The sequence below is a fragment of the Stenella coeruleoalba genome (genome assembly GCF_951394435.1).
Source record: "Stenella coeruleoalba genome assembly, contig: scaffold_29, whole genome shotgun sequence".
Taxonomy (NCBI): Eukaryota; Metazoa; Chordata; class Mammalia; order Artiodactyla; family Delphinidae; genus Stenella; species Stenella coeruleoalba.
Genome location: NW_027645960.1, coordinates 1,535,944 through 1,559,997, shown reverse-complemented (window position 1 = coordinate 1,559,997; position 24,054 = coordinate 1,535,944). Strand labels below are relative to the sequence as shown.

General features: G+C 43.8%; 1 long non-coding RNA gene across 15 annotated transcripts in view; it reads left to right on the top strand.

Annotated features, from left to right (window-relative positions):
• LOC307181435 overlaps positions 1 to 24,054 on the top strand; it is a 2,786,049-nt gene that overhangs the window by 1,824,889 nt on the left and 937,106 nt on the right. For 12 of the 15 annotated variants that reach the window (XR_013826763.1, XR_013826764.1, XR_013826765.1 and 9 more), the window contains exon 5: positions 751 to 832. This is a non-coding gene — a long non-coding RNA (uncharacterized lncRNA). Of the gene's footprint in view, positions 1 to 746; positions 833 to 2,329; positions 2,411 to 14,960; positions 15,046 to 24,054 lie in introns of those variants that run through there. The other 3 variants (XR_013826776.1, XR_013826777.1, XR_013826772.1) reach the window with 3 other exon arrangements.

Below are 24,054 nucleotides of genomic sequence, written 5' to 3'. Positions count from 1 at the left end.
CCTGGTGGGAAATGAGAGTTAAATTTGCCCGTCCAGACACCTCCAGCTAGTCTCTCATTGGTTCTCACTATTCCTGTTCATCTTCCGCAGAAATTGCAAACTGGGCCAAACAGGAGGTTAAAGGCGCTGACTCTCCAAGTGGGGAGAGTGTTAGTAAAGCGTCTGGAATGTTGCACCCGAGTACCAGGGGAGGAAAACTGAGACATATTTGAACACGTCTCCCGTTTACATGGTTGATCATACTCTAGGTTCCACATGCATGTTTTAGCTGAAGGAAGAATACCTTAAACCTGGAGAGTTAAGACCCGTGTAATGGGTACCATGCAATATGACTTCAAAGGGTCTTCATTTGCTCACCGAACCTCTCCAATCCTATCACTGCTGCGTTTATGCCCCTGTACACATGCTTGATTCTCTTTCGGAGACATAGCAATCCATAGGTTTTAAGATACTTACTAGTCAGGTACATTCTTAGGCATTTAATATGCGGTGTTGAGTCCATTTCGTTGAGCAAAGAGTAGCTCTTGTCTATTCCATATTTGACTTAAGGAACTTTATCTGTGCTCATTTCAATCTCTGGTTTTATGCAGCACCCCAACTCACCTTTACCCTTAAGCAAGCATAAGTTGGTTTTCTAAATTTGAGACCCTGTTCTGTTCTGTAATTCAGTTCCTGTGTAGCCAAGTTTACATTCCGTGTATTACTGATATCTTATGATGTTTCTTTTTCTGTGTGACTTACTTCAGTTAGAATCATCATACCTGAATCCACTCATTGTGCTGCTAAGGGCCTGATGACACAGATTTCATTGCTGAGTGATATTGCTTTTTAAGTAAATACCACAACTTCTTTATCCATTTTTCTCTTTCTGCGATGTTGAACTTGTACTGTAAACGAGGTTCTTGTAAACAGAGCCGTTCCAAACTTTGGGGTGGCTGTGTCTTTTTGATTTTAATTTCCCTAAGCTATAGGACCATAAGTGGAAGTGCCCTAGGTTCTGTTGCTTTGTTTTTTAGATGTTTCAGGAAACACCATACACTTCTCCCGAGTGGTTGTTGGCAATTTACATCCCGCCGATCAGCATAACAAGGCTCCCAGTTCTCCATGGCCTGTCCTGCCTTTCTGGATTTTACACTTTTTTCAGATGGCCCTTTTGACCGGGGGGAAGTGAGACTTCATTGTAGTGCAGATTTCCTTTGCAAGCTTGCTTGGTTGGCCAAAAAGGGCGTATGCGTTTTTTCCTGAATATATTCAGGAAAAAACGCATACGCCCTTTTTGGCCAAGTGCATCATTGTGGACGTTCTGCCTCTTTTCCTATGCTTTCAATGCAATTCCAGTCTACCTCCTGAAATCGGTTTCCTGCAATTCTGCCCCGCTTTCAAGTCCTCTTGGCAGCCTTACTTCAGTCTATTTTTGGACGATAGCTGTCATTTATAACTCTGCAGGTTTGTGAATTACAGTGCCCCTGAGCTCCTTTCTTCAACTCGCTTTCTTTTGAGCTGGCCGCAACACCGCAGGATGGCTTCAGGCCCTAATCTGGCTCCGGTACGGCACGCTGAGCCTTTTGTTATTTCCTCTTCCTGGTGGGAAATGAGAGTTAAATTTGCCCGTCCAGACACCTCCAGCTAGCCTCTCATTGGTTCTCGCTATTCCTGTTCATCTTCCGCAGAAATTGCAAACTGGGCCAAACAGGAGGTTAAAGGCGCTGACTCTCCAAGTGGGGAGAGTGTTAGTAAAGCGTCTGGAATGTTGCACCCGAGTACCAGGGGAGGAAAACTGAGACATATTTGAACACGTCTCCCGTTCACATGGTTGATCATACTTGGGTTCCACATGCATGTTTTAGCTGAAGGAAGAATACCTTAAACCTGGAGAGTTAAGACCCGTGGAATGGGTACCATGCAATATGACTTCAAAGGGTCTTCATTTGCTCACCGAACCTCTCCAATCCTATCACTGCTGCGTTTATGCCCCTGTACACATGCTTGATTCTCTTTCGGAGACATAGCAATCCCTAGGTTTTAAGATACTTACTAGTCAGGTACATTCTTAGGCATTTAATATGCGGTGTTGAGTCCATTTCTTTGAGCAAGGAGTAGCTCTTGTCTATTCCATATTTGGCTTAAGGAACTTTATCTGTGCTCATTTCAATCTCTGGTTTTATGCAGCACCCCAACTCACCTTTACCCTTAAGCAAGCATAAGTTGGTTTTCTAAATTTGAGACCCTGTTCTGTTCTGTAATTCAGTTCCTGTGTAGCCAAGTTTACATTCCGTGTATTACTGATATCTTATGATGTTTCTTTTTCTGTGTCACTTATTTCAGTTAGAATCATCATACCTGAATCCACTCACTGTGCTGCTAAGGGCCTGATGACACAGATTTCATTGCTGAGTGATATTGCTTTGTAAGTAAATACCACAACTTCTTTATCCATTTTTCACTTTCTGCGATGTTGAACTTGTACTGTAAACGAGGTTCTTGTAAACAGAGGCGTCCCAAACATTGGGGTGGCTGTGTCTTTTTGATTTTAAATTCCCTAAGCTATAGGACCATAAGTGGAAGTGCCCTAGGCTCTGTTGCTTTGTTTTTTAGATGTTTCAGGAAACACCATACACTTCTCCCGAGTGTTTGTTGGCAATTTACATCCCGCCCTTCAGCATAACAAGGCTCCCAGTTCTCCATGGCCTGTCCTGCCTTTCTGGATTTTACACTTTTTTCAGATGGCCCTTTTGACCGGGGGGAAGTGAGACTTCATTGTAGTGCAGATTTCCTTTGCAAGCTTGCTTGGTTGGCCAAAAAGCGCGTATGCGTTTTTTCCTGAATATATTCAGGAAAAAACACATACGCCCTTTTTGGCCAAGTGCATCATTGTGGACGTTCTGCCTCTTTTCCTATGCTTTCAATGCAATTCCAGTCTACCTCCTGAAATCAGTTTCCTGCAATTCTGCCCCGCTTTCAAGTCCTCTTGGCAGCCTTACTTCAGTCTATTTTTGGACGATAGCTGTCATTTATAACTCTGCAGGTTTGTGAATTACAGTGCCCCTGAGCTCCTTTCTTCAACTCGCTTTCTTGTGACCTGGCCGCAACACCGCAGGATGGCTTCAGGCCCTAATCTGGTTCCGGCCCGGCATGCTGAGCCTTTGGTTAATTCCTCTTCCTGGTGGGAAATGAGAGTTAAATTTGCCCGTCCAGACACCTCCAGCTAGCCTCTCATTGGTTCTCGCTATTCCTGTTCATCTTCCACAGAAATTGCAAACTGGGCCAAACAGGAGGTTAAAGGGACTGACTCTCCAAGTGGGGAGAGTGTTAGTAAAGCGTCTGGAATGTTTCACCCGAGTACCAGGGGAGGAAAACTGAGACATATTTGAACACGTCTCCCGATCACATGGTTGATCATACTCTAGGTTCCACATGCATGTTTTAGCTGAAGGAAGAATACCTTAAACCTGGGTAGTTGAAACCCGTGGAATGGGTACCATGCAATATGACTTCAAAGGGTCTTCATTTGCTCACCGAAACTCTCCAATCCTATCACTGTTGCGTTTATGCCCCTGTACACATGCTTGATTCTCTTTCGGAGACATAGCAATCCATAGGTTTTAAGATACTTACTAGTCAGGTACATTCTTAGGCGTTTAATATGCGGTGTTGAGTCCATTTCGTTGAGCAAGGAGTAGCTCTTGTCTATTCCATATTTGGCTTAAGGAACTTTATCTGTGCTCATTTCAATCTCTGGTTTTATGCAGCAACCCAACTCACCTTTCCCCTTAAGCAAGCATAAGTTGGTTTTCTAAATTTGAGAACCTGTTCTGTTTTGGAATTCAGTTCCTGTGTAGCCAAGTTTACATTCCGTGTATTAGTGATATCTTATGATGTTTCTTTTTCTGTGTGACTTATTTCAGTTAGAATCATCGTACCTGAATCTACTCATTATGCTGCTACGGGCCTGATGACATAGATTTCATTGCTGAGTGATACTGCATTGTACGTAAGTACCACAAGTTCTTTATCCATTTTTCACTTTCTGCGATGTTGAACTTGTACTGTAAACGGGGTTCTTGTAAACAGAGCCGTTCCAAACTTTGGGGTGGCTGTGTCTTTTTGATTTTAATTTCCCTAAGCTATAGGACCATAAGTGGAAGTGCCCTAGGCTCTGTTGCTTTGTTTTTTAGATGTTTCAGGAAACACCATACACTTCTCCGGAGTGTCTGTTGGCAATTTACATCCCGCCCATCAGCATAACAAGGCTCCCAGTTCTCCATGGCCTGTCCTGCCTTTCTGGATTTTACACTTTTTTCAGATGGCCCTTTTGACCAGGGGGAAGTGAGACTTCATTGTAGTGCAGATTTCCTTTGCAAGCTTGCTTGGTTGGCCAAAAGGGGCGTATGCGTTTTTTCCTGAATATATTCAGGAAAAAACGCATACGCCCTTTTTGGCCAAGTGCATCATTGTGGACGTTCTGCCTCTTTTCCTATGCTTTCAATGCAATTCCAGTCTACCTCCTGAAATCAGTTTCCTGCAATTCTGCCCCGCTTTCAAGTCCTCTTGGCAGCCTTACTTCAGTCTATTTTTGGACGATAGCTGTCATTTATAACTCTGCAGGTTTGTGAATTACAGTGCCCCTGAGCTCCTTTCTTCAACTCGCTTTCTTTTGAGCTGGCCGCAACACCGCAGGATGGCTTCAGGCCCTAATCTGGCTCCGGTACGGCACGCTGAGCCTTTGGTTATTTCCTCTTCCTGGTGGGAAATGAGAGTTAAATTTGCCCGTCCAGACACCTCCAGCTAGCCTCTCATTGGTTCTCGCTATTCCTGTTCATCTTCCGCAGAAATTGCAAACTGGGCCAAACAGGAGGTTAAAGGCGCTGACTCTCCAAGTGGGGAGAGTGTTAGTAAAGCGTCTGGAATGTTGCACCCGAGTACCAGGGGAGGAAAACTGAGACATATTTGAACACGTCTCCCGTTCACATGGTTGATCATACTTGGGTTCCACATGCATGTTTTAGCTGAAGGAAGAATACCTTAAAACTGGAGAGTTAAGACCCGTGTAATGGGTACCATGCAATATGACTTCAAAGGGTCTTCATTTGCTCACCGAACCTCTCCAATCCTATCACTGCTGCGTTTATGCCCCTGTACACATGCTTGATTCTCTTTCGGAGACATAGCAATCCCTAGGTTTTAAGATACTTACTAGTCAGGTACATACTTAGGCGTTTAATATGCGGTGTTGAGTCCATTTCTTTGAGCAAGGAGTAGCTCTTGTCTATTCCATATTTGGCTTAAGGAACTTTATCTGTGCTCATTTCAATCTCTGGTTTTATGCAGCACCCCAACTCACCTTTACCCTTAAGCAAGCATAAGTTGGTTTTCTAAATTTGAGACCCTGTTCTGTTCTGTAATTCAGTTCCTGTGTAGCCAAGTTTACATTCCGTGTATTACTGATATCTTATGATGTTTCTTTTTCTGTGTGACTTACTTCAGTTAGAATCATCATACCTGAATCCACTCATTGTGCTGCTAAGGGCCTGATGACACAGATTTCATTGCTGAGTGATATTGCTTTGTAAGTAAATACCACAACTTCTTTATCCATTTTTCACTTTCTGCGATGTTGAACTTGTACTGTAAACGAGGTTCTTGTAAACAGAGCCGTTCCAAACTTTGGGGTGGCTGTGTCTTTTTGATTTTAATTTCCCTAAGCTATAGGACCATAAGTGGAAGTGCCCTAGGTTCTGTTGCTTTGTTTTTTAGATGTTTCAGGAAACACCATACACTTCTCCCGAGTGGTTGTTGGCAATTTACATCCCGCCCATCAGCATAACAAGGCTCCCAGTTCTCCATGGCCTGTCCTGCCTTTCTGGATTTTACACTTTTTTCAGATGGCCCTTTTGACCGGGGGGAAGTGAGACTTCATTGTAGTGCAGATTTCCTTTGCAAGCTTGCTTGGTTGGCCAAAAAGGGCGTATGCGTTTTTTCCTGAATATATTCAGGAAAAAACACATACGCCCTTTTTGGCCAAGTGCATCATTGTGGACGTTCTGCCTCTTTTCCTATGCTTTCAATGCAATTCCAGTCTACCTCCTGAAATCGGTTTCCTGCAATTCTGCCCCGCTTTCAAGTCCTCTTGGCAGCCTTACTTCAGTCTATTTTTGGATGATAGCTGTCATTTATAACTCTGCAGGTTTGTGAATTACAGTGCCCCTGAGGTCCTTTCTTCAACTCGCTTTCTTTTGAGCTGGCCGCAACACCGCAGGATGGCTTCAGGCCCTAATCTGGTTCCGGTATGGCACGCTGAGCCTTTGGTTATTTCCTCTTCCTGGTGGGAAATGAGAGTTAAATTTGCCCGTCCAGACACCTCCAGCTAGCCTCTCATTGGTTCTCGCTATTCCTGTTCATCTTCCGCAGAAATTGCAAACTGGGCCAAACAGGAGGTTAAAGGCGCTGACTCTCCAAGTGGGGAGAGTGTTAGTAAAGCGTCTGGAATGTTGCACCCGAGTACCAGGGGAGGAAAACTGAGACATATTTGAACACGTCTCCCGTTCACATGGTTGATCATACTTGGGTTCCACATGCATGTTTTAGCTGAAGGAAGAATACCTTAAACCAGGAGAGTTGAGACCCGTGTAATGGGTACCATGCAATATGACTTCAAAGGGTCTTCATTTGCTCACCGAACCTCTCCAATCCTATCACTGCTGCCTTTATGCCCCTGTACACATGCTTGATTCTCTTTCGGAGACATAGCAATCCATAGGTTTTAAGATACTTACTAGTCAGGTACATTCTTAGGCGTTTAATATGCGGTGTTGAGTCCATTTCGTTGAGCAAGGAGTAGCTCTTGTCTATTCCATATTTGACTTAAGGAACTTTATCTGTGCTCATTTCAATCTCTGGTTTTATGCAGCAACCCAACTCACCTTTACCCTTAAGCAAGCATAAGTTGGTTTTCTAAATTTGAGACCCTGTTCTGTTCTGTAATTCAGTTCCTGTGTAGCCAAGTTTACATTCCGTGTATTACTGATATCTTATGATGTTTCTTTTTCTGTGTGACTTACTTCAGTTAGAATCATCATACCTGAATCCACTCATTGTGCTGCTAAGGGCCTGATGACACAGATTTCATTGCTGAGTGATATTGCTTTGTAAGTAAATACCACAACTTCTTTATCCATTTTTCACTTTCTGCGATGTTGAACTTGTACTGTAAACGAGGTTCTTGTAAACAGAGCCGTTCCAAACTTTGGGGTGGCTGTGTCTTTTTGATTTTAATTTCCCTAAGCTATAGGACCATAAGTGGAAGTGCCCTAGGTTCTGTTGCTTTGTTTTTTAGATGTTTCAGGAAACACCATACACTTCTCCCGAGTGGTTGTTGGCAATTTACATCCCGCCCATCAGCATAACAAGGCTCCCAGTTCTCCATGGCCTGTCCTGCCTTTCTGGATTTTACACTTTTTTCAGATGGCCCTTTTGACCGGGGGGAAGTGAGACTTCATTGTAGTGCAGATTTCCTTTGCAAGCTTGCTTGGTTGGCCAAAAAGGGCGTATGCGTTTTTTCCTGAATATATTCAGGAAAAAACGCATACGCCCTTTTTGGCCAAGTGCATCATTGTGGACGTTCTGCCTCTTTTCCTATGCTTTGAATGCAATTCCAGTCTACCTCCTGAAATCGGTTTCCTGCAATTCTGCCCCGCTTTCAAGTCCTCTTGGCAGCCTTACTTCAGTCTATTTTTGGACGATAGCTGTCATTTATAACTCTGCAGGTTTGTGAATTACAGTGCCCCTGAGCTCCTTTCTTCAACTCGCTTTCTTTTGAGCTGGCCGCAACACCGCAGGATGGCTTCAGGCCCTAATCTGGTTCCAGTACGGCACGCTGAGCCTTTGGTTATTTCCTCTTCCTGGTGGGAAATGAGAGTTAAATTTGCCCGTTTAGACACCTCCAGCTAGCCTCTCATTGGTTCTCGCTATTCCTGTTCATCTTCCGCAGAAATTGCAAACTGGGCCAAACAGGAGGTTAAAGGCACTGACTCTCCAAGTGGGGAGAGTGTTAGTAAAGCGTCTGGAATGTTGCACCCGAGTACCAGGGGAGGAAAACTGAGACATATTTGAACACGTCTCCCGTTCACATAGTTGATCATACTTGGGTTCCACATGCATGTTTTAGCTGAAGGAAGAATACCTTAAACATGGAGAGTTGAGACCCGTGGAATGGGTACCATGCAATATGACTTCAAAGGGTCTTCATTTGCTCACCGAACCTCTCCAATCCTATCACTGCTGCGTTTATGCCCCTGTACACATGCTTGATTCTCTTTCGGAGACATAGCAATCCATAGGTTTTAAGATACTTACTAGTCAGGTACATTCTTAGGCGTTTAATATGCGGTGTTGAGTCCATTTCGTTGAGCAAGGAGTAGCTCTTGTCTATTCCACATTTGACTTAAGGAACTTTATCTGTGCTCATTTCAATCGCTGGTTTTATGCAGCACCCCAACTCACCTTTACCCTTAAGCAAGCATAAGTTGGTTTTCTAAATTTGAGACCCTGTTCTGTTCTGTAATTCAGTTCCTGTGTAGCCAAGTTTACATTCCGTGTATTACTGATATCTTATGATGTTTCTTTTTCTGTGTGACTTATTTCAGTTAGAATCATCATACCTGAATCCACTCATTGTGCTGCTAAGGGCCTGATGACATAGATTTCATTGCTGAGTGATATTGCTTTGTAAGTAAATACCACAACTTCTTTATCCATTTTTCACTTTCTGCGATGTTGAACTTGTACTGTAAACGAGGTTCTTGTAAACAGAGGCGTCCCAAACTTTGGGGTGGCTGTGTCTTTTTGATTTTAATTTCCCTAAGCTATAGGACCATAAGTGGCAGTGCCCTAGGCTCTGTTGCTTTGTTTTTTAGATGTTTCAGGAAACACCATACACTTCTCCCGAGTGGTTGTTGGCAATTTACATCCCGCCCATCAGCATAACAAGGCTCCCAGTTCTCCATGGCCTGTCCTGCCTTTCTGGATTTTACACTTTTTTCAGATGGCCCTTTTGACCGGGGGGAAGTGAGACTTCATTGTAGTGCAGATTTCCTTTGCAAGCTTGCTTGGTTGGCCAAAAAGGGCGTATGCGTTTTTTCCTGAATATATTCAGGAGAAAACGCATACGCCCTTTTTGGCCAAGTGCATCATTGTGGACGTTCTGCCTCTTTTCCTATGCTTTCAATGCAATTCCAGTCTACCTCCTGAAATCGGTTTCCTGCAATTCTGCCCCGCTTTCAAGTCCTCTTGGCAGCCTTACTTCAGTCTATTTTTGGACGATAGCTGTCATTTATAACTCTGCAGGTTTGTGAATTACAGTGCCCCTGAGCTCCTTTCTTCAACTCGCTTTCTTTTGAGCTGGCCGCAACACCGCAGGATGGCTTCAGGCCCTAATCTGATTCTGGCATGGCACGCTGAGCCTTTGGTTAATTCCTCTTCCTGGTAGGAAATGAGAGTTAAATTTGCCCGTCCAGACACCTCCAGCTAGTCTCCATTGGTTCTCGCTATTCCTGTTCATCTTCCGCAGAAATTGCAAACTGTGCCAAACAGGAGGTTAAAGGGACTGACTCTCCAAGTCGGGAGAGTGTTAGTAAAGCGTCTGGAATGTTGCACCCGAGTACCAGGGGAGGAAAACTGAGACATATTTGAACACGTCTCCCGTTCACATGGTTGATCATACTTGGGTTCCACATGCATGTTTTAGCTGAAGGAAGAATACCTTAAACATGGAGAGTTGAGACCCGTGGAATGGGTACCATGCAATATGACTTCAAAGGGTCTTCATTTGCTCACCGAACCTCTCCAATCCTATCACTGCTGCGTTTATGCCCCTGTACACATGCTTGATTCTCTTTCGGAGACATAGCAATCCATAGGTTTTAAGATACTTACTAGTCAGGTACATTCTTAGGCGTTTAATATGCGGTGTTGAGTCCATTTCGTTGAGCAAGGAGTAGCTCTTGTCTATTCCATATTTGACTTAAGGAACTTTATCTGTGCTCATTTCAATCTCTGGTTTTATGCAGCACCCCAACTCACCTTTACCCTTAAGCAAGCATAAGTTGGTTTTCTAAATTTGAGACCCTGTTCTGTTCTGTAATTCAGTTCCTGTGTAGCCAAGTTTATATTCCGTGTATTACTGATATCTTATGATGTTTCTTTTTCTGTGTGACTTACTTCAGTTAGAATCATCATACCTGAATCCACTCATTGTGCTGCTAATGGCCTGATGACACAGATTTCATTGCTGAGTGATATTGCTTTGTAAGTAAATACCACAACTTCTTTATCCATTTTTCACTTTCTGCGATGTTGAACTTGTACTGTAAACGAGGTTCTTGTAAACAGAGCCGTTCCAAACTTTGGGGTGGCTGTGTCTTTTTGATTTTAATTTCCCTAAGCTATAGGACCATAAGTGGAAGTGCCCTAGGTTCTGTTGCTTTGTTTTTTAGATGTTTCAGGAAACACCATACACTTCTCCCGAGTGGTTGTTGGCAATTTACATCCCGCCCATCAGCATAACAAGGCTCCCAGTTCTCCATGGCCTGTCCTGCCTTTCTGGATTTTACACTTTTTTCAGATGGCCCTTTTGACCGGGGGGAAGTGAGACTTCATTGTAGTGCAGATTTCCTTTGCAAGCTTGCTTGGTTGGCCAAAAAGGGCGTATGCGTTTTTTCCTGAATATATTCAGGAAAAAACGCATACGCCCTTTTTGGCCAAGTGCATCATTGTGGACGTTCTGCCTCTTTTCCTATGCTTTCAATGCAATTCCAGTCTACCTCCTGAAATCGGTTTCCTGCAATTCTGCCCCGCTTTCAAGTCCTCTTGGCAGCCTTACTTCAGTCTATTTTTGGACGATAGCTGTCATTTATAACTCTGCAGGTTTGTGAATTACAGTGCCCCTGAGCTCCTTTCTTCAACTCGCTTTCTTTTGAGCTGGCCGCAACACCGCAGGATGGCTTCAGGCCCTAATCTGGTTCCAGTACGGCACGCTGAGCCTTTGGTTATTTCCTCTTCCTGGTGGGAAATGAGAGTTAAATTTGCCCGTTTAGACACCTCCAGCTAGCCTCTCATTGGTTCTCGCTATTCCTGTTCATCTTCCGCAGAAATTGCAAACTGGGCCAAACAGGAGGTTAAAGGCACTGACTCTCCAAGTGGGGAGAGTGTTAGTAAAGCGTCTGGAATGTTGCACCCGAGTACCAGGGGAGGAAAACTGAGACATATTTGAACACGTCTCCCGTTCACATAGTTGATCATACTTGGGTTCCACATGCATGTTTTAGCTGAAGGAAGAATACCTTAAACATGGAGAGTTGAGACCCGTGGAATGGGTACCATGCAATATGACTTCAAAGGGTCTTCATTTGCTCACCGAACCTCTCCAATCCTATCACTGCTGCGTTTATGCCCCTGTACACATGCTTGATTCTCTTTCGGAGACATAGCAATCCATAGGTTTTAAGATACTTACTAGTCAGGTACATTCTTAGGCGTTTAATATGCGGTGTTGAGTCCATTTCGTTGAGCAAGGAGTAGCTCTTGTCTATTCCACATTTGACTTAAGGAACTTTATCTGTGCTCATTTCAATCGCTGGTTTTATGCAGCACCCCAACTCACCTTTACCCTTAAGCAAGCATAAGTTGGTTTTCTAAATTTGAGACCCTGTTCTGTTCTGTAATTCAGTTCCTGTGTAGCCAAGTTTACATTCCGTGTATTACTGATATCTTATGATGTTTCTTTTTCTGTGTGACTTATTTCAGTTAGAATCATCATACCTGAATCCACTCATTGTGCTGCTAAGGGCCTGATGACATAGATTTCATTGCTGAGTGATATTGCTTTGTAAGTAAATACCACAACTTCTTTATCCATTTTTCACTTTCTGCGATGTTGAACTTGTACTGTAAACGAGGTTCTTGTAAACAGAGGCGTCCCAAACTTTGGGGTGGCTGTGTCTTTTTGATTTTAATTTCCCTAAGCTATAGGACCATAAGTGGCAGTGCCCTAGGCTCTGTTGCTTTGTTTTTTAGATGTTTCAGGAAACACCATACACTTCTCCCGAGTGGTTGTTGGCAATTTACATCCCGCCCATCAGCATAACAAGGCTCCCAGTTCTCCATGGCCTGTCCTGCCTTTCTGGATTTTACACTTTTTTCAGATGGCCCTTTTGACCGGGGGGAAGTGAGACTTCATTGTAGTGCAGATTTCCTTTGCAAGCTTGCTTGGTTGGCCAAAAAGGGCGTATGCGTTTTTTCCTGAATATATTCAGGAGAAAACGCATACGCCCTTTTTGGCCAAGTGCATCATTGTGGACGTTCTGCCTCTTTTCCTATGCTTTCAATGCAATTCCAGTCTACCTCCTGAAATCGGTTTCCTGCAATTCTGCCCCGCTTTCAAGTCCTCTTGGCAGCCTTACTTCAGTCTATTTTTGGACGATAGCTGTCATTTATAACTCTGCAGGTTTGTGAATTACAGTGCCCCTGAGCTCCTTTCTTCAACTCGCTTTCTTGTGACCTGGCCGCAACACCGCAGGATGGCTTCAGGCCCTAATCTGATTCTGGCATGGCACGCTGAGCCTTTGGTTAATTCCTCTTCCTGGTAGGAAATGAGAGTTAAATTTGCCCGTCCAGACACCTCCAGCTAGTCTCCATTGGTTCTCGCTATTCCTGTTCATCTTCCGCAGAAATTGCAAACTGGGCCAAACAGGAGGTTAAAGGGACTGACTCTCCAAGTCGGGAGAGTGTTAGTAAAGCGTCTGGAATGTTGCACCCGAGTACCAGGGGAGGAAAACTGAGACATATTTGAACACGTCTCCCGTTCACATGGTTGATCATACTTGGGTTCCACATGCATGTTTTAGCTGAAGGAAGAATACCTTAAACATGGAGAGTTGAGACCCGTGGAATGGGTACCATGCAATATGACTTCAAAGGGTCTTCATTTGCTCACCGAACCTCTCCAATCCTATCACTGCTGCGTTTATGCCCCTGTACACATGCTTGATTCTCTTTCGGAGACATAGCAATCCATAGGTTTTAAGATACTTACTAGTCAGGTACATTCTTAGGCGTTTAATATGCGGTGTTGAGTCCATTTCGTTGAGCAAGGAGTAGCTCTTGTCTATTCCATATTTGACTTAAGGAACTTTATCTGTGCTCATTTCAATCTCTGGTTTTATGCAGCACCCCAACTCACCTTTACCCTTAAGCAAGCATAAGTTGGTTTTCTAAATTTGAGACCCTGTTCTGTTCTGTAATTCAGTTCCTGTGTAGCCAAGTTTATATTCCGTGTATTACTGATATCTTATGATGTTTCTTTTTCTGTGTGACTTACTTCAGTTAGAATCATCATACCTGAATCCACTCATTGTGCTGCTAATGGCCTGATGACACAGATTTCATTGCTGAGTGATATTGCTTTGTAAGTAAATACCACAACTTCTTTATCCATTTTTCACTTTCTGCGATGTTGAACTTGTACTGTAAACGAGGTTCTTGTAAACAGAGCCATTCCAAACTTTGGGGTGGCTGTGTCTTTTTGATTTTAATTTCCCTAAGCTATAGGACCATAAGTGGAAGTGCCCTAGGTTCTGTTGCTTTGTTTTTTAGATGTTTCAGGAAACACCATACACTTCTCCCGAGTGGTTGTTGGCAATTTACATCCCGCCCATCAGCATAACAAGGCTCCCAGTTCTCCATGGCCTGTCCTGCCTTTCTGGATTTTACACTTTTTTCAGATGGCCCTTTTGACCGGGGGGAAGTGAGACTTCATTGTAGTGCAGATTTCCTTTGCAAGCTTGCTTGGTTGGCCAAAAAGGGCGTATGCGTTTTTTCCTGAATATATTCAGGAAAAAACACATACGCCCTTTTTGGCCAAGTGCATCATTGTGGACGTTCTGCCTCTTTTCCTATGCTTTCAATGTAATTCCAGTCTACCTCCTGAAATCGGTTTCCTGCAATTCTGCCCCGCTTTCAAGTACTCTTGGCAGCCTTACTTCAGTATATTTTTGGACGATAGCTGTCATTTATAACTCTGCAGGTTTGTGAATTACAGTGCCCCTGAGCTCCTTTCTTCAACTCGCTTTCTTTTGAGCTGGCCGCAACACCGCAGGATGGCTTCAGGCCCTAATCTGGTTCCGGTACGGCACGCTGAGCCTTTGGTTATTTCCTCTTCCTGGTGGGAATTGAGAGTTAAATTTGCCCGTCCAGACACCTCCAGCTAGCCTCTCATTGGTTCTCGCTATTCCTGTTCATCTTCCGCAGAAATTGCAAACTGGGCCAAACAGGAGGTTAAAGGCGCTGACTCTCCAAGTGGGGAGAGTGTTAGTAAAGCGTCTGGAATGTTGCACCCGAGTACCAGGGGAGGAAAACTGAGACATATTTGAACACGTCTCCCGTTCACATGGTTGATCATACTTGGGTTCCACATGCATGTTTTAGCTGAAGGAAGAATACCTTAAACCTGGAGAGTTGAGACCCGTGGAATGGGTACCATGCAATATGACTTCAAAGGGTCTTCATTTGCTCACCGAACCTCTCCAATCCTATCACTGCTGCGTTTATGCCCCTGTACACATGCTTGATTCTCTTTCGGAGACATAGCAATCCATAGGTTTTAAGATACTTACTAGTCAGGTACATTCTTAGGCGTTTAATATGCGGTGTTGAGTCCATTTCGTTGAGCAAGGAGTAGCTCTTGTCTATTCCATATTTGACTTAAGGAACTTTATCTGTGCTCATTTCAATCTCTGGTTTTATGCAGCACCCCAACTCACCTTTACCCTTAAGCAAGCATAAGTTGGTTTTCTAAATTTGAGACCCTGTTCTGTTTTGGAATGCAGTTCCTGTGTAGCCAAGTTTACATTCCGTGTATTACTGATATCTTATGATGTTTCTTTTTCTGTGTGACTTATTTCAGTTAGAATCATCGTACCTGAATCCACGCATTATGCTGCTACGGGCCTGATGACATATATTTCATTGCTGAGTGATACTGCATTGTACGTAAGTACCACAAGTTCTTTATCCATTTTTCACTTTATGTGATATTGAACTTGTACGGTAAACGGGGTTCTTGTAAACGGAGGCGTCCCAAACTTTGGGGTGGCTGTGTCTTTTTGATTTTAATTTCCCTAAGCTATAGGACCATAAGTGGAAGTGCCCTAGGTTCTGTTGCTTTATTTTTTAGATATTTCAGGAAACACCATACACTTCTCCCGAGTGGTTGTTGGCAATTTACATCCCGCCCATCAGCATAACAAGGCTCCCAGTTCTCCATGGCCTGTCCTGCCTTTCTGGATTTTACACTTTTTTCAGATGGCCCTTTTGACCGGGGGGAAGTGAGACTTCATTGTAGTGCAGATATCCTTTGCAAGCTTGCTTGGTTGGCCAAAAAGGGCGTATGCGTTTTTTCCTGAATATATTCAGGAAAAAACGCATACGCCCTTTTTGGCCAAGTGCATCATTGTGGACGTTCTGCCTCTTTTCCTATGCTTTCAATGCAATTCCAGTCTCCCTCCTGAAATCGGTTTCCTGCAATTCTGCCCAGCTTTCAAGTCCTCCTGGCTGCTTTACTTCAGTCTATTTTTGGACGATAGCTGTCATTTATAACTCTGCAGGTTTGTGAATTACAGTGCCCCTGAGCTCCTTTCTTTAACTCCCTTTCTTGTGACCTGGCCGCAACACCGCAGGATGGCTTCAGGCCCTAATCTGGTTCCGGCTCGGCATGCTGAGCCTTTGGTTAATTCCTCTTCCTGGTGGGAAATGAGAGTTAAATTTGCCCGTCCAGACACCTCCAGCTAGCCTCTCATTGGTTCTCGCTATTCCTGTTCATCTTCCGCAGAAATTGCAAACTGGGCCAAACAGGAGGTTAAAGGGACTGACTCTCCAAGTGGGGAGAGTGTTAGTAAAGCGTTTGGAATGTTGCACCCGAGTACCAGGGGAGGAAAACTGAGACATATTTGAACACGTCTCCCGATCACATGGTTGATCATACTCTGGGTTCCACATGCATGTTTTAGCTGAAGGAAGAATACCTAAAACCTGGGTAGTTGAAACCCGTGGAATGGGTACCATGCAATATGACTTCAAAGGGTCTTCATTTGCTCACCGAACCTCTCCAATCCTATCACTGCTGCGTTTATGCCCCTGTACATATGCTTGATTCTCTTTCGGAGACATAGCATCCATAGGTTTTAAGATACTTACTAGTCAGGTACATTCTTAGGCGTTTAATATGCGGTGTTGAGTCCATTTCATTGAGCAAGGAGTAGCTCTTGTCTATTCCATATTTGGTTTAAGGAACTTTATCTGTGCTCCTTTCAATCTCTGGTTTTATGCAGCAACCCAACTCACCTTTCCCCTTAAGCAAGCATAAGTTGGTTTTCTAAATTTGAGAACCTGTTCTGTTTTGGAATTCAGTTCCTGTGTAGCCAAGTTTACATTCCGTGTATTAGTGATATCTTATGATGTTTCTTTTTCTGTGTGACTTATTTCAGTTAGAATCATCGTACCTGAATCTACTCATTATGCTTCTATGGGCCTGATGACATAGATTTCATTGCTGAGTGATACTGCATTGTACCTAAGTACCACAAGTTCTTTATCCATTTTTCACTTTCTGCGATGTTGAACTTGTACTGTAAACGAGGTTCTTGTAAACAGAGCCGTTCCAAACTTTGGGGTGGCTGTGTCTTTTTGATTTTAATTTCCCTAAGCTATAGGACCATAAGTGGAAGTGCCCTAGGCTCTGTTGCTTTGTTTTTTAGATGTTTCAGGAAACACCATACACTTCTCCCGAGTGTTTGTTGGCAATTTACATCCCGCCCTTCAGCATAACAAGGCTCCCAGTTCTCCATGGCCTGTCCTGCCTTTCTGGATTTTACACTTTTTTCAGATGGCCCTTTTGACCGGGGGGAAGTGAGACTTCATTGTAGTGCAGATTTCCTTTGCAAGCTTGCTTGGTTGGCCAAAAAGGGCGTATGCGTTTTTTCCTGAATATATTCAGGAAAAAACGCATACGCCCTTTTTGGCCAAGTGCATCATTGTGGACGTTCTGCCTCTTTTCCTATGCTTTCAATGCAATTCCAGTCTACCTCCTGAAATCGGTTTCCTGCAATTCTGCCCCGCTTTCAAGTCCTCTTGGCAGCCTTACTTCAGTCTATTTTTGGACGATAGCTGTCATTTATAACTCTGCAGGTTTGTGAATTACAGTGCCCCTGAGCTCCTTTCTTCAACTCGCTTTCTTGTGACCTGGCCGCAACACCGCAGGATGGCTTCAGGCCCTAATCTGGTTCCGGCCCGGCATGCTGAGCCTTTGGTTAATTCCTCTTCCTGGTGGGAAATGAGAGTTAAATTTGCCCGTTCAGACACCTCCAGCTAGTCTCTCATTGGTTCTCGCTATTCCTGTTCATCTTCCGCAGAAATTGCAAACTGGGCCAAACAGGAGGTTAAAGGGACTGACTCTCCAAGTCGGGAGAGTGTTAGTAAAGCGTCTGGAATGTTGCACCCGAGTACCAGGGGAGGAAAACTGAGACATATTTGAACACGACTCCCGTTCACATGGTTGATCATACTCTGGGTTCCACATGCATGTTTTAGCTGAAGGAAGAATACCTTAAACCTGGAGAGTTGAGACCCGTGGAATGGGTACCATGCAATATGACTTCAAAGGGTCTTCATTTGCTCACCGAACCTCTCCAATCCTATCACTGCTGCGTTTATGCCCCTGTACACATGCTTGATTCTCTTTCGGAGACATAGCAATCCATAGGTTTTAAGATACTTACTAGTCAGGTACATTCTTAGGCGTTTAATATGCGGTGTTGAGTCCATTTCGTTGAGCAAGGAGTAACTCTTGTCTATTCCATATTTGGCTTAAGGAACTTTATCTGTGCTCATTTCAATCTCTGGTTTTATGCAGCACCCCAACTCACCTTTACCCTTAAGCAAGCATAAGTTGGTTTTCTAAATTTGAGACCCTGTTCTGTTCTGTAATTCAGTTCCTGTGTAGCCAAGTTTACATTCCGTGTATTACTGATATCTTATGATGTTTCATTTTCTGTGTGACTTATTTCAGTTAGAATCATCATACCTGAATCCACTCATTGTGATGCTAAGGGCCTGATGACATAGATTTCATTGCTGAGTGATATTGCTTTGTAAGTAAATACCACAACTTCTTTATCCATTTTTCACTTTCTGCGATGTTGAACTTGTACTGTAAACGAGGTTCTTGTAAACAGAGGCGTCCCAAACTTTGGGGTGGCTGTGTCTTTTTGATTTTAATTTCCCTAAGCTATAGGACCATAAGTGGAAGTGCCCTAGGCTCTGTTGCTTTGTTTTTTAGATGTTTCAGGAAACACCATACACTTCTCCCAAGTGTCTGTTGGCAATTTACATCCCGCCCATCAGCATAACAAGGCTCCCAGTTCTCCATGGCCTGTCCTGCCTTTCTGGATTTTACACTTTTTTCAGATGGCCCTTTTGACTGGGGGGAAGTGAGACTTCATTGTAGTGCAGATTTCCTTTGCAAGCTTGCTTGTTTGGCCAAAAAGGGCGTATGCGTTTTTTCCTGAATATATTCAGGAAAAAACGCATACGCCCTTTTTGGCCAAGTGCATCATTGTGGACGTTCTGCCTCTTTTCCTATGCTTTCAATGCAATTCCAGTCTACCTCCTGAAATCGGTTTCCTGCAATTCTGCCCCGCTTTCAAGTCCTCTTGGCAGCCTTACTTCAGTATATTTTTGGACGATAGCTGTCATTTATAACTCTGCAGGTTTGTGAATTACAGTGCCCCTGAGCTCCTTTCTTCAACTCGCTTTCTTGTGACCTGGCCACAACACCGCAGGATGGCTTCAGGCCCTAATCTGATTCTGGCATGGCACGCTGAGCCTTTGGTTAATTCCTCTTCCTGGTAGGAAATGAGAGTTAAATTTGCCCGTCCAGACACCTCCAGCTAGTCTCCATTGGTTCTCGCTATTCCTGTTCATCTTCCGCAGAAATTGCAAACTGGGCCAACAAGGATGTTAAAGGGACTGACTCTCCAAGTCGGGAGAGTGTTAGTAAAGCGTCTGGAATGTTGCACCCGAGTACCAGGGGAGGAAAACTGAGACATATTTGAACACGTCTCCCGATCACATGGTTGATCATACTCTAGGTTCCACATGCATGTTTTAGATGAAGGAAGAATACCTTAAACCTGGGTAGTTGAAACCCGTGGAATGGGTACCATGCAATATGACTTCAAAGGGTCTTCATTTGCTCACCCAACCTCTCCAATCCTATCACTGCTGCGTTTATGCCCCTGTACACATGCTTGATTCTCTTTCGGAGACATAGCAATCCATAGGTTTTAAGATACTTACTAGTCAGGTACATTCTTAGGCGTTTAATATGGGGTGTTGAGTCCATTTCGTTGAGCAAGGAGTAACTCTTGTCTATTCCATATTTGGCTTAAGGAACTTTATCTGTGCTCATTTCAATCTCTGGTTTTATGCAGCACCCCAACTCACCTTTACCCTTAAGCAAGAATAAGTTGGTTTTCTAAATTTGAGACCCTGTTCTGTTCTGTAATTCAGTTCCTGTGTAGCCAAGTTTACATTCCGTGTATTACTGATATCTTATGATGTTTCTTTTTCTGTGTGACTTATTTCAGTTAGAATCATCATACCTGAATCCACTCATTGTGCTGCTAAGGGCCTGATGACACAGATTTCATTGCTGAGTGATATTGCTTTGTAAGTAAATACCACAACTTCTTTATCCATTTTTCACTTTCTGCGATGTTGAACTTGTACTGTAAACGAGGTGCTTGTAAACAGAGCCGTTCCAAACTTTGGGGTGGCTGTGTCTTTTTGATTTTAATTTCCCTAAGCTATAGGACCATAAGTGGAAGTGCCCTAGGTTCTGTTGCTTTGTTTTTTAGATGTTTCAGGAAACACCATACACTTCTCCCGAGTGGTTGTTGGCAATTTACATCCCGCCCATCAGCATAACAAGGCTCCCAGTTCTCCATGGCCTGTCCTGCCTTTCTGGATTTTACACTTTTTTCAGATGGCCCTTTTGACCGGGGGGAAGTGAGACTTCATTGTAGTGCAGATTTCCTTTGCAAGCTTGCTTGGTTGGCCAAAAAGAGCGTATGCGTTTTTTCCTGAATATATTCAGGAAAAAACGCATACGCCCTTTTTGGCAAAGTGCATCATTGTGGACGTTCTGCCTCTTTTCCTATGCTTTCAATGTAATTCCAGTCTACCTCCTGAAATCGGTTTCCTGCAATTCTGCCCCGCTTTCAAGTCCTCTTGGCAGCCTTACTTCAGTATATTTTTGGACAATAGCTGTCATTTATAACTCTGCAGGTTTGTGAATTACAGTGCCCCTGAGCTCCTTTCTTCAACTCGCTTTCTTTTGAGCTGGCCGCAACACCGCAGGATGGCTTCAGGCCCTAATCTGGTTCCAGTACGGCACGCTGAGCCTTTGGTTATTTCCTCTTCCTGGTGGGAATTGAGAGTTATATTTGCCCGTCCAGACACCTCCAGCTAGCCTCTCATTGGTTCTCGCTATTCCTGTTCATCTTCCGCAGAAATTGCAAACTGGGCCAAACAGGAGGTTAAAGGCGCTGACTCTCCAAGTGGGGAGAGTGTTAGTAAAGCGTCTGGAATGTTGCACCCGTGTACCAGCGGAGGAAAACTGAGACATATTTGAACACGTCTCCCGTTCACATGGTTGATCATACTTGGGTTCCACATGCATGTTTTAGCTGAAGGAAGAATACCTTAAACCTGGAGAGTTGGGACCCGTGTAATGGGTACCATGCAATATGACTTCAAAGGGTCTTCATTTGCTCACCGAACCTCTCCAATCCTATCACTGCTGCGTTTATGCCCCTGTACACATGCTTGATTCTCTTTCAGAGACATAGCAATCCATAGGTTTTAAGATACTTACTAGTCAGGTACATTCTTAGGCGTTTAATATGGGGTGTTGAGTCCATTTCGTTGAGCAAGGAGTAGCTCTTGTCTATTCCGTATTTGGCTTAAGGAACTTTATCTGTCCTCATTTCAATCTCTGGTTTTATGCAGCACCCCAACTCACCTTTACCCTTAAGCAAGAATAAGTTGGTTTTCTAAATTTGAGACCCTGTTCTGTTCTGTAATTCAGTTCCTGTGTAGCCAAGTTTACATTCCGTGTATTACTGATATCTTATGATGTTTCTTTTTCTGTGTGACTTATTTCAGTTAGAATCATCATACCTGAATCCACTCATTGTGCTGCTAAGGGCCTGATGACACAGATTTCATTGCTGAGTGATATTGCTTTGTAAGTAAATACCACAACTTCTTTATCCATTTTTCACTTTCTGCGATGTTGAACTTGTACTGTAAACGAGGTTCTTGTAAACAGAGACGTTCCAAACTTTGGGGTGGCTGTGTCTTTTTGATTTTAATTTCCCTAATCTATAGGACTATAAGTGGAAGTGCCCTAGGTTCTGTTGCTTTGTTTTTTAGATGTTTCAGGAAACACCATACACTTCTCCCGAGTGGTTGTTGGCAATTTACATCCCGCCCATCAGCATAACAAGGCTCCCAGTTCTCCATGGCCTGTCCTCCCTTTCTGGATTTTACACTTTTTTCAGATGGCCCTTTTGACCGGGGGGAAGTGAGACTTCATTGTAGTGCAGATTTCCTTTGCAAGCTTGCTTGGTTGGCCAAAAAGGGCGTATGCGTTTTTTCCTGAATATATTCAGGAAAAAACGCATACGCCCTTTTTGGCCAAGTGCATCATTGTGGACGTTCTGCCTCTTTTCCTATGCTTTCAATGCAATTCCAGTCTACCTCCTGAAATCAGTTTCCTGCAATTCTGCCCCACTTTCAAGTCCTCTTGGCAGCCTTACTTCAGTCTATTTTTGGACGATAGCTGTCATTTATAACTCTGCAGGTTTGTGAATTACAGTGCCCCTGAGCTCCTTTCTTCAACTTGCTTTCTTGTGACCTGGCCGCAACACCGCAGGATGGCTTCAGGCCCTAATCTGGTTCCGGCATGGCACGCTGAGCCTTTGGTTATTTCCTCTTCCTGGTGGGAAATGAGAGTTAAATTTGCCCGTCCAGACACCTCCAGCTAGCCTCTCATTGGTTCTCGCTATTCCTGTTCATCTTCCGCAGAAATTGCAAACTGGGCCAAACAGGAGGTTAAAGGGACTGACTCTCCAAGTGGGGAGAGTGTTAGTAAAGCGTCTGGAATGTTGCACCCGAGTACCAGGGTACGAAAACTGAGACATATTTGAACACGTCTCCCGATCACATGGTTGATCATACTCTGGGTTCCACATGCATATTTTAGCTGAAGGAAGAATACCTAAAACCTGGGTAGTTGAAACCCGTGGAATGGGTACCATGCAATATGACTTCAAAGGGTCTTCATTTGCTCACCGAACCACTCCAATCCTATCACTGCTGCGTTTATGCCCCTGTACACATGCTTGATTCTCTTTTGGAGACATAGCAATCCATAGGTTTTAAGATACTTACTAGTCAGGTACATTCTTAGGCGTTTAATATGCGGTGTTGAGTCCATTTCGTTGAGCAAGGAGTAGCTCTTGTCTATTCCATATTTGGCTTAAGGAACTTTATCTGTGCTCATTTCAGTCTCTGGTTTTATGCAGCACCCCAACTCACCTTTCCCATTAAGCAAGCATAAGTTGGTTTTCTAAATTTGAGACCCTGTTCTGTTCTGTAATTCAGTTCCTGTGTAGCCAAGTTTACATTCCGTGTATTACTGATATCTTATGATGTTTCTTTTTCTGTGTGACTTATTTCAGTTAGAATCATCATACCTGAATCCACTCATTGTGCTGCTAAGGGCCTGATGACACAGATTTCATTGCTGAGTGATATTGCTTTGTAAGTAAATACCACAACTTCTTTATCCATTTTTCACTTTCTGCGATGTTGAACTTGTACTGTAAACGAGGTTCTTGTAAACAGAGCCGTTCCAAACTTTGGGGTGGCTGTGTCTTTTTGATTTTAATTTCCCTAAGCTATAGGACCATAAGTGGAAGTGCCCTAGGTTCTGTTGCTTTGTTTTTTAGATGTTTCAGGAAACACCATACACTTCTCCCGAGTGGTTGTTGGCAATTTACATCCCGCCCATCAGCATAACAAGGCTCCCAGTTCTCCATGGCCTGTCCTGCCTTTCTGGATTTTACACTTTTTTCAGATGGCCCTTTTGACCGGGGGGAAGTGAGACTTCATTGTAGTGCAGATTTCCTTTGCAAGCTTGCTTGGTTGGCCAAAAAGGGCGTATGCGTTTTTTCCTGAATATATTCAGGAAAAAACGCATACGCCCTTTTTGGCCAAGTGCATCATTGTGGACGTTCTGCCTCTTTTCCTATGCTTTCAATGCAATTCCAGTCTACCTCCTGAAATCGGTTTCCTGCAATTCTGCCCCGCTTTCAAGTCCTCTTGGCAGCATTACTTCAGTCTATTTTTGGACGATAGCTGTCATTTATAACTCTGCAGGTTTGTGAATTACAGTGCCCCTGAGCTCCTTTCTTCAACTCGCTTTCTTTTGAGCTGGCCGCAACACCGCAGGATGGCTTCACGCCCTAATCTGGTTCCGGTACGGCACGCTGAGCCTTTGGTTATTTCCTCTTCCTGGTGGGAAATGAGAGTTAAATTTGCCCGTCCAGACACCTCCAGCTAGCCTCTCATTGGTTCTCGCTATTCCTGTTCATCTTCTGCAGAAATTGCAAACTGGGCCAAACAGGACGTTAAAGGCGCTGACTCTCCAAGTGGGGAGAGTGTTAGTAAAGCGTCTGGAATGTTGCACCCGATTACCAGGGGAGGAAAACTGAGACATATTTGAACACGTCTCCCGATCACATGGTTGATCATACTCTGGGTTCCACATGCATATTTTAGCTGAAGAAAGTATACCTAAAACCTGGGTAGTTGAAACCCGTGGAATGGGTACCATGGAATATGACTTCAAAGGGTCTTCATTTGCTCACCGAACCTCTC